The sequence below is a fragment of the Octodon degus genome, unplaced genomic scaffold, assembly GCF_000260255.1.
Source record: "Octodon degus isolate 3935 unplaced genomic scaffold, OctDeg1.0 scaffold00292, whole genome shotgun sequence".
Taxonomy (NCBI): Eukaryota; Metazoa; Chordata; class Mammalia; order Rodentia; family Octodontidae; genus Octodon; species Octodon degus.
The window spans coordinates 1,213,793-1,223,811 of record NW_004524868.1 but is presented as its reverse complement, the minus strand read 5'-3'; the positions used below and the strand labels follow the sequence as shown (position 1 = coordinate 1,223,811).

Below are 10,019 nucleotides of genomic sequence, written 5' to 3'. Positions count from 1 at the left end.
TAGGTGCTTTAGACCACTGAGCCATCTCTCCAGCCCCTTTCAATTTCTTTATACGTGAAATATCCCCATAATTCCATGTTCTGCTGAATCTGTTCTCTAAAAACATGAAACCTCAATCAATTACATACAACCGAGCCAACGTCTTGGCTTTTGAATACATTGAATTTGTTATTTCTTAATTACCTATCTTCTATTCCATCTCAATCTATGTCTACATAATTGACCAACCGTAGGTGGGGTGCCTTTGAGATCTTGCTCTGTACTTTATTTCTTATTCTACTTATAACACAATTTCTTAACCTTTATCTTATCTTTGTCCTGACCAATTTTCTCTTTTTCACATTTTTTCAAGTTTGTACATAATACTCTAAGTCTTATTAGAGAAGATCATCCGACACTTAGAATCCTATTCCTAGTGGAGAAGTACATACAAATCACTTCCCTTGTCTTGTCTAGTGAAATATAGAAAGAATTAAAATCATCTACCTAGCATTTCCTTGCCTGTAGTAGACTTGAAAGGACTAGTAAATAATGCCTAAGTGTTGCACAATTATTTTTGAATGGTGTCTAAGTTGATTACAGAAATTTTTAATTCATGGGTTCAGACTCGTCCATTCCACACTATCTCCAATTTCTAGCGTTCTTCTCTGACATGCACATGCTTGAAAGATGCATGGTAGTTTACTTTAGATTCTCTGCTTTGTATACACAGTACTTTTAAGCCAAACATCCACTCATAAATGGTGTTTTTGTTTCAAACTTATTGGGAGAATAAAATTTTCAGCTCAAAACTCTCTCTTCTGACAAGTTTACAAATTTGCATCTTCTGCCCATTGCCTTCCATTAGCAATCAACTAATTTTTTATCTCTTTTTAATGTTACTCTACCTTATTGAATACTCTTCTCATATGTTCTTAATGATTTTCTACTTGTTTACTCAAGTTTTAGATTTAGACATTCTCTGGTATGAGCCTCATACTCTGCTGTTCCGTAGCAAAACTCCTTTCCTATGAGATCTTGCTGAGATGCACAGGCTTAATGATTATCATCACAGTGAAACCTCCTAGATACAAACCTCCAAAGCCCAATTCTGCCCTGGATTCCAAACTTATGCACTTCACTGCTGATTTGTACCTTAACTTAAGTATCTAATGGACATGTACAATTTACTCTGCAATGTACAATGCTTAATTTCACACAGACACACACACACACACACACACACACACACACACACACACCCTCTGCCTCTGACTTCCTTTTAGCTGTAGTCCCGTTTCAGCTAATGCCATTTTTATCCCCAGTATTTAGGCTCAGTCCACCTTGACTCTTTTTTTCTGTCTCCCTCCATTTTCAAAGTTAATTGTTTCCTTTCTCAGAAAATATCTCCTAACTCACTGGCACTTCATCACTTACTGTTAGCATGTAAGACCACTGTTTGTTCCAGCAGAATTCATTGGTCACATATTCAGTGCTCTTTTTCTTTTATAATATCTTCTTTATTTAATGCTAGAAATATATTCAGTTCTATTACAAGTTGTTGTATTGATGTATGAGAGTTTGACCTACATTTACAAGTGAGATTGAAACATATCCCTGTATATTTTGGGAAAAAAATAGCTAGGAAATATGTTACAGGATTCTGTAAATAGCCAAATTAGCAGAACTGAGAGGAGATGTGTAGCCAGCTTGTTGTTTTGAGACTGCATATGTCTTTACCACAATGAGAAGGAGACTCTGATTTGCTCCAGAGGACTGGAGTCTCATTGATGGGTGGAAGTCACAAGGCTTGGGTATACTCTGAAGGTCTGAGTATAAATAACATAAATAGGCCTCACCCAAAGTGAGGTCTCCAGGAATGTTTGGTACTGTCTGGAAAATAGCACTGGAGGTACACAGGACATTTTAGATGAGGAGTGGCCAGCTCACCTTCCCTTACAGTCTGCCCTTTTCTCTCTGCCCTGCAAGAATCACACTTGTGCTTGCTACATTTGCACATGTTTGATACCAAAAAATTGTGTTCTTCTCAGTAATTTGTTTTAGTCTTAGTACATAAATATTTAATTTTATTTCTCTGAAATTATAGAAACATGATTTTTGCGTACAAGGAAAACATAAAAATGAAAACAGACCAGTCATATCACATTAACACCACCCAGTCACATATTCCTGTGACATAGATAATATTCATTAAATGATAAGGATCATTTACTAGATCCTCCATTTTTGCGCAAAAATGTTCGAGCCTATATATTGGCACTTAGTTCATGAACTTAGTTTGTTCTATGAACTTGGGAAAAAATGGCCACATTGTGTGTGTGTGTGTGTGTGTGTGTGTGTGTGTGTGTGTGTGTGTGAAAGATGGTCAAGTACATGTTTGTCATTCAATGCAGAGTTTGTAAACTAAAACAAAAATTTACTATACACTTCAGTTTGCAAATAAAATCATTTGCAAATCAAAGGGTTTACAAAGCAAAGTACCACTGTCTACCCATGAAAGAAACAGCTTAATGGTGCCTTTTTATTTATTTTTATAATATTGTGCTTATATCATACATATTTCTAAATTGGCTCTTGTCAATAACCAAATTATTATAGTCCTCTGGATAGATCTATATCATTGGAAAAGCAACTGCATAAGGTTGCATTCATAATATGTAAATACTATATTTTACATTATAGTTTTATTTATTTCCAATATTTTTCAATTTTTCTTGCTACAAAAATATTGTCATAAATGCACTTGAACATGTGCCATCCATGCTGTTAATTTACTTGGCTGCCAATAATAATGTTATTAGATCACAAAATGTATATATTGGAATAGAAATTGTTATACTGCTTTCTAGGACAGGTAATTTTCAGTTGGTTTCTCATTTCATGACATAAAATATTTGATTTTTTTGATGACTTGTCCACTAAGATCAAGTACATTGCATTGCTCAAAAATCAACGAGGTTTCGTAGCCTGCACATTTCATTCTAAGATATTTGAAGTCTAAAATAAGTACAAGAGATCTTACTGGCTCACAGTTCCAATTTACTAAAACATCAAATTCTCAGAATTAAATGGTAGTATAGTTTATTTTTTTCCTTCCTTCTTTGGCATTTAAACATGATTCAACTTCCTTCAGCATTGTTTTCTTCTTAATTCTGTCCCCTTCCTTGCCCATTTGTCTGTCTGTCTCTGTCAATGTCTCCTTTTCTCTCATCCATCATGAGTTTTTTTTTTTTAATGATTTGCTATTGGTGGCATCCAGCTGCAACTGGAAAGGATATGATGATAACTATTTCAAAGTCAGATGCTTTCTCTCTTTCTTGTCTTCCTCTCTTCTCCTTTATCTTTGACACATGGAGGCTGAAGGGATATTCAGCTATAAGGCCATAGGTTGGTCATATATTTTTTATAACAAGAAACCATTCCTCGAGAGGTAGTGAGGTTTGCAAACCTGAGAGTGAACAAGCACCAACAGAGGTCCTTATCATTGGGAGCAGAGATGTCTAGGAGCCTTGATAGGATAATTTGAGAAATATATACAAATTACGGTATTTTATTTTATTCCATAATTTTATTGATAAACAAATAGCAATGAGACCGTTTTAAATCAAATCAGTAGGACAGTTTCAATAATTAACACACTGCAGGCGCTTGGCCTTAGCTAAGTTGTTTGAGTGGCTGCTTGCACAAAGCTGTCAGCCTCAGGATGCTGTAGTTCGATCCCCACAACACTCCAGCCTGCCAAACCACCCCTGAGGGCATTCGGAGCAAAAAAAAATAATTAACACACTGCATGTATTCTTCTTAGTGGTTAATTGCTCCACAATATGTGGAGCTGACATCCTATTTACAAACACCATTAGAACATATCATTCTATTCATTAAGAGAATGTAACTATATATCTATCCCAACCACTTTGAATACACAGATAAAAAATGGACATTCATCTGTATACCCTTTTTTTGTGAAGATCCATTATTTGAATATTATAGGTGCGTAAACTCAGCAAAATATTTCAAAAGAGTCCAGTAGGCCATAATAGGATTGGGTCTTCCACTTAACTGGCAGTGTTACAAATTGAGGACCTGACTCCCCCACAGCTGAATATAACTGCATGGCTTTACTTCTTATATTTGGTGTTTATACTTTTCTTCTGGATGGTTAAGACCAAGGTAAAGCAGGATATACGCAATAAGAGTTGTAGCTTTTGGGTCTGATAAGGTCTGTGAAATTCCCTCAGGATTTATCCTGAGATCCTGTACCTCAGATTGTAGAACCTTTGTCAGTGTCAGCCATGTGGATGAGTCACGGCCATTGCTTGGCCAGTGTGCTCTCTGTGAAAGCCTGAGAGAATGTTTTCTCTCCATGTGACTTTCCTTAGGCACACTCTACATCATCAGTCACTTTCCTCTTTGGTCTCATAATCTCCTTGATCAGGAGATTTGGGACACTACCAATTTACATGACATTACAGTACAAGTTCCCATATGTCCTGAGTCTTAATTGACCTTAGAAGGTTAGGGCCAAAATGTTGGCTTTCCTTGCAGTCCTCCTTTTTCTCTAATTTTGGTCTGCAAACTTAGGTTGTTAACCATCCAGAAGACAAGCTTATTGTTATTATCAAACGACTTAGGTTGTTAAGCTTAACCTCACTGTCTGTATATCAAATATCTTAGGCATAATATGGAACAGGTATTTTTCATCAAGTATTGATATGTTGAACTTTAAGTCCCTACAGAATATGATCAAAAACGTGTAAAAATTAGAATATATTTTAAAAATAGTCATAAAGAATTATATACTTCTCATATTTGCACATAAGTCTGAAAATCTCACCATATACAACCTTGAAGCAGGACAGTCCCACAATATTCCTTTTCCTGTCTCTTGCTTTCCTTCACCACCCCCTTCTTTTTGAACCACCACCTACCAAGAGACATCATAGTAGTAACTGGTATGTCATGACAAGCAGCCCATATTCAGAAGACCAGAATGACAGGCTCTCCAAGCATGAAACTGCTATTACAAATTACCATATGCAGTGCAGTACCTTACTTCACAGGTATCACTGTATATAGTTAGTCAGGGTGAGAATCTTTCCAATTAACTACTAGATTAAAAAAACTTCTGAAGATTCTCAGAATCATTGCCTTGCTAAATTACGGTATTTTAGCACAAGTATTCTGTATGTGATTGATTTCTTTATACTGTTTTGCTTTCACATGTATATTTACGTGTGTCAGTTTTCTGTTCTATTTTATATTTGTGTCATCTCAGATGTCATTTCAACTTGATGAATATACATTTCAATTTTGAGCAAATCTCTGTCTCATACAACTTAGCTATTACCTACTTATCTATGATTCCTTGACCCCTACTACTGCCTTGTTACAGAATAGAAATCATTCTGTTATTCCTGGTTCATAATTTTACATTAGAATCAAATGGAACAATGAATGCAAATTATTTTTTCATTATATGATAATGCTTAGTATTGCAAGTCATCAACATTAATTTACATTTCCCTCATCCCACTTATAGGTAAGAATTTAACAGAATTATTTTCAGCAGATTTTATGCAATGGAAATTTATCAAGCCATTTCTCACAGCATTGGAAAAAGAGTGATAAAAACTTGGAGACTGATGCTAAGTATCACCCAAAGGAAAGAAAGAGTTCTCTAAAAGGAGAAATCACATGTCCTAATAACATTATGTGACACATTTCAAGAAATTTTAACAAATTTAAATGCAAAACAAGGCATTGAGAAATCTGTTACATGTGTTTTGACTGTTGAAAAAAAAAACAAAAACAAAGGCATTTGTCAATGTTTGGGGAGTTGTTGATCACACAACTGCAGATTCCAGGTTTTTAACAACAGAAAATTAAGATTATTATGAACATGTACCAACTCCTCACAATAAATGTAATCATTATATACTGCAAACATGCAGTAACAACAACAACAAAGAAATGTCACCACCAGAATTGGAACTTGGGTCTATGATTTTTATTCCTGAAGCTAACTCTCAGAATTCTCAGTGGAAATCACCTAGGTCTGCTCATGACAAATCAAAGCATATGAAACAATATCCAACATCGAGGTGATGTTGGTCATGTTATGTGACCTCCTCTCATCATCTAGCCTGAGCATGTGAGCCTTGGGACAAATCCAGTCAACACTAATCCCAACCTCTACACTTTTTCTGCAGGGCAAAGACCCAAGAGTTGTCCAGACTCTGAACTCTGCACAGGTACCTCAGTCCCACTTTCTTCTTCATAATTTCCAGGATCTTCTACCTTCAAGAAGAGTTATAAGAGCAGGTCTTTCTGTGTTTTCAGAGGGAGAAAAGCTGCGGCTCAGGGGTGGAGACAATAAATGCTCAGGGAGAGTGGAGGTGTGGCACAAAGACTCCTGGGGCACAGTGTGTGATGACTCCTGGGGCCTGGCAGAGGCTGAGGTGGTGTGTCAGCAGCTGGGTTGTGGCTCTGCCCTGGATGCCTTAGGAAAGGCTGCATTTGGCCCAGGGAATGGAAACATCTGGCTGGATGAGGTGCAGTGAAAGGGCCAGGAGTCCTCCTTATGGGCCTGTACCAGGGCACCCTGGGGACATAGCGACTGCAACATGAGGAAGATGTGGGTGTGATGTGCTCAGGTGAGTAGCAGGGTTAGGGGCATGATCTGGGGCTTCAGGAGGTGTGTGTGTGTGTGTGTGTGTGTGTGTGTGTGTGTGCAAGAGTCTTTTCTACACTGTTTCCTGCTCAGTGCTTTGGGTCTAGAGAGGCTTCACACTGAGCTCCTCATGTGTTGCAGAGAATCACGTGCAGTGATAGTAGTTGTGACCTGGTTGTTGTCCAGTCAACAAATTTCACTGACTCCAATTTTCTTCTCTTCTCTTCAGGTGAAAAAATGACCATTCTCTCCACTCCTTTAAGTAAGTGTTTCTTCTGCTCTGTGCCATATAATAGAGGAGATGTGCAGATATTCAGTGATCTGAACTATGGAATGTAGCGTACGTCTTACAAAATTGCTGCAGAATTGGTGAACAAGTGCAAGAAATAGCAAAAAGTTTTGTTAATTTGTAGATGCAAAGGGCTCTTATGGCTCACCAGGATTGCTCTAAGGAAATCCTTTGGAATCAGATTGAAACAATAGTTGTCACAAGTTAGTGTGGGATTTGGGTTGGTATATGTGACTTCAGGAAGATCCACTGCACTGGGGACTGAAAGAGCCTGAGATAAGTTCTTTCCTCTGCATTTTTGCCTTTCTTTAAAGTCATTTTCCTTCTCAGGCACCAGTTCAATTCCAGCCCTTGTCCCTGGCAACTTCTCCTTATATAAGATCCTCTGTATCATTGTGACAACTCTTCTTTTGCTGATCCTTATTATCTTGGGAACTCAGCTGGGCAGATGGAGAGCAGGACATCAAGGTGGAGTTTAAGTGTGAAGCTCATCTTGAAAGTATGTAGGGAATTATTGAACTAGTTGTGACCTTTAAAAAAGGAGGTATGACTAAATTCTACTGTTGGTTTCTAGGAAACTATCGTTTGGCTTATAGAATTCAAGATTGAAAGACTTGGAAAACTGGATTTGTATTTAATGAGGAAGCTCTCAAAAATGATAGTGAGACTGAATAATGTCTGCAAAACGGTGTAGAATACAGTTAAAATCATAAGATCTACTTATGTCCCATTAGATCACAAAGTTAAGGAATGCATACTGGCTATCCAGAGGCATTTCCCCAAGTGAATGACTGGAAAACAGCATGATTGTCTGTTGTAAGACATATGCCTGTAAACTCATGTTGTTTTTCTTAGCCTTAACCACTGAAGATGTTGTTGAAGAGGCCTTCTATCAAGAGATAGAGTACCTTGTGAAGGCAGGGAAAATAGATCTGCTGGACAAAGCAGGTGTGTTATGCACCCTCCTATCTGCTTATGAATTTGTCATCAGTGCACATATCTTCAACAAGCACAGGTCTACTGCTAACCTTACAGGATACATTAATTATCCTGCCATTACTATAATATAATGCATGAGGTAATCAAATTATAAGAACAAAAATTTAATCATGCTTCACAGCTTCAACAATATCAGTACATGGCCACATGGCTTCACAGCTGTGGGACATATAGGGGAACAAATTTCTCACCTCATGACTTCCAGGAAGGAAAGAGATCAAGGGGAGGTCAAAGTTGAACATCCTGGTGAGGGTATTTCCCCAGTGACCTAAGATTTCCCAACAACCTCACTTCATGTTTCTGCCACATTCGTATAGCACAAAACTGAGGACATAGCTTTAAATACATGAGCCATTTGATAATATATGTAAACTAAATCACAGCACATGACCAGCCTCTTCCTAAGACAGGAATTTCAAGTAATTTATCTACAAGTATAAAGCCTCAGGATTTTCTCTGAACCGTCTTACCATAATACTCTTAAGTATCCATGTGACTTGTTTTACTTGTACCAGGAACTGTGACTCAAGACTCAGATACCAAGCTGCCCTATTACACAAAAGAAAGTGAGGAGGATGAAGATGATGAATCTGCACCAGGTAGCAGTGCTATGTACTCTATTGGCTGGTGGGCTGAGCAGGAGAAATCCTTTGGAGGAGAATGTTCTGCTATAGTTGCAATGGAAATCATTGTTTCTCAGTGATCCACATTTTATTTCCATCTGCTCACCCTAAGACTTCAGGGAAAGAAATGGAGCAGTTAATTTTTGTATCCACAGCTTCTTATAGTGGGCCACAAGCATACCTAAGATAAAATTATGTTTAAAAATTAAGTTTGAAAGAGAACATCTCAAAAAGTTTGCAGGGAATAAATGACATTAAGAATAATAGTTTTCGGATAGTGATGTTAAGCTCACATGCCTATGTTATAGGCTAATAATATCATTAAGATTCTCACTGACAGAAGATCTTCACACTGCTGTACATGGCTTCAGGGTAAATCCTGAGGGGATTTGGCTGACAATGTTGGATACAAAAGTTACATTTTTTGTTATATAGGTCTTAATTTATCTTGGTCTTAACCATCAAGCAGATAAGTGTAAACACTAGGTATAAAAACTAAAGCTATATTAATATGTTGCCATGTAAAAGGCTCAAGTCAACAACTTCTGACATTGCCATTCCTATGGATAACCCACTACTATTATGGACTATTGGACTACATTGCATTATACTGCTGAATTCACTCACCTACAATATTTGAATGGCAATGGATCACCCATTTCTGACAAAACTAAACAAAAAAGGGAGATACAAATGAAGGAGCATTTTGTAGTGAAAATAATATATATCTGTATATGCAAAATAGGATAGATATACAGCTACTTTCTTTTAGTTCAATAAGAAGAAAGATTTATACTAAAAGTGTTTAGACAAAATATCATGTCTGCATCTTGTACTCTGAATAACTACCAAAACGACAACAATATGCAATGTATTAATTATTGTAACTGTCCTACTAACTTGTTTTGAAGTTGTCTAATTGATATTTCTTTCTCAATATAATTTAAAAAAGAATAATAATTTTCACCGTAAGCTAGTGATATATGAATCATTTTATGGTTCATGTGAGCATTGAGAGCAAAATATTTGCTAATCCTTCTAATCCTGCTAATACATGAAATATAAGGCCCACATTCTTATTAACTACCAGGAGATGTTCTCTAAAAAAGACCCAGACAGAGAAATATTCACCCTAAATATTGTTGAAGTGATAAAGATGTACTGATCTTAGGAGGGTGATTAGGAGGGTTCTGAGGATGTGGGATTCTAAGGTAGTACTCTATTAGTGATTGTTGAAATCTATGCCTTCCTGGATTGCTTTGACATATGTCTGTGAGTAATAGAAGCCCATGTATTCATGCCATTTCAGCTCCGTGTCTCTCACTACCTCAGCAAGCACATGGTAGCCTGAATTCTTTTGGTTCAAATTCAGTCTGCCTTAGTTAGTGATTTGTATTTATCCTGTCAAATTGTGTGCTAAATGCCTGAAAGTAGAAAC

General features: G+C 37.0%; 1 pseudogene; it reads left to right on the top strand.

Annotated features, from left to right (window-relative positions):
• The window catches only part of LOC101586905, a 47,342-nt pseudogene that overhangs the window by 33,949 nt on the left and 3,374 nt on the right, over positions 1–10,019 (top strand).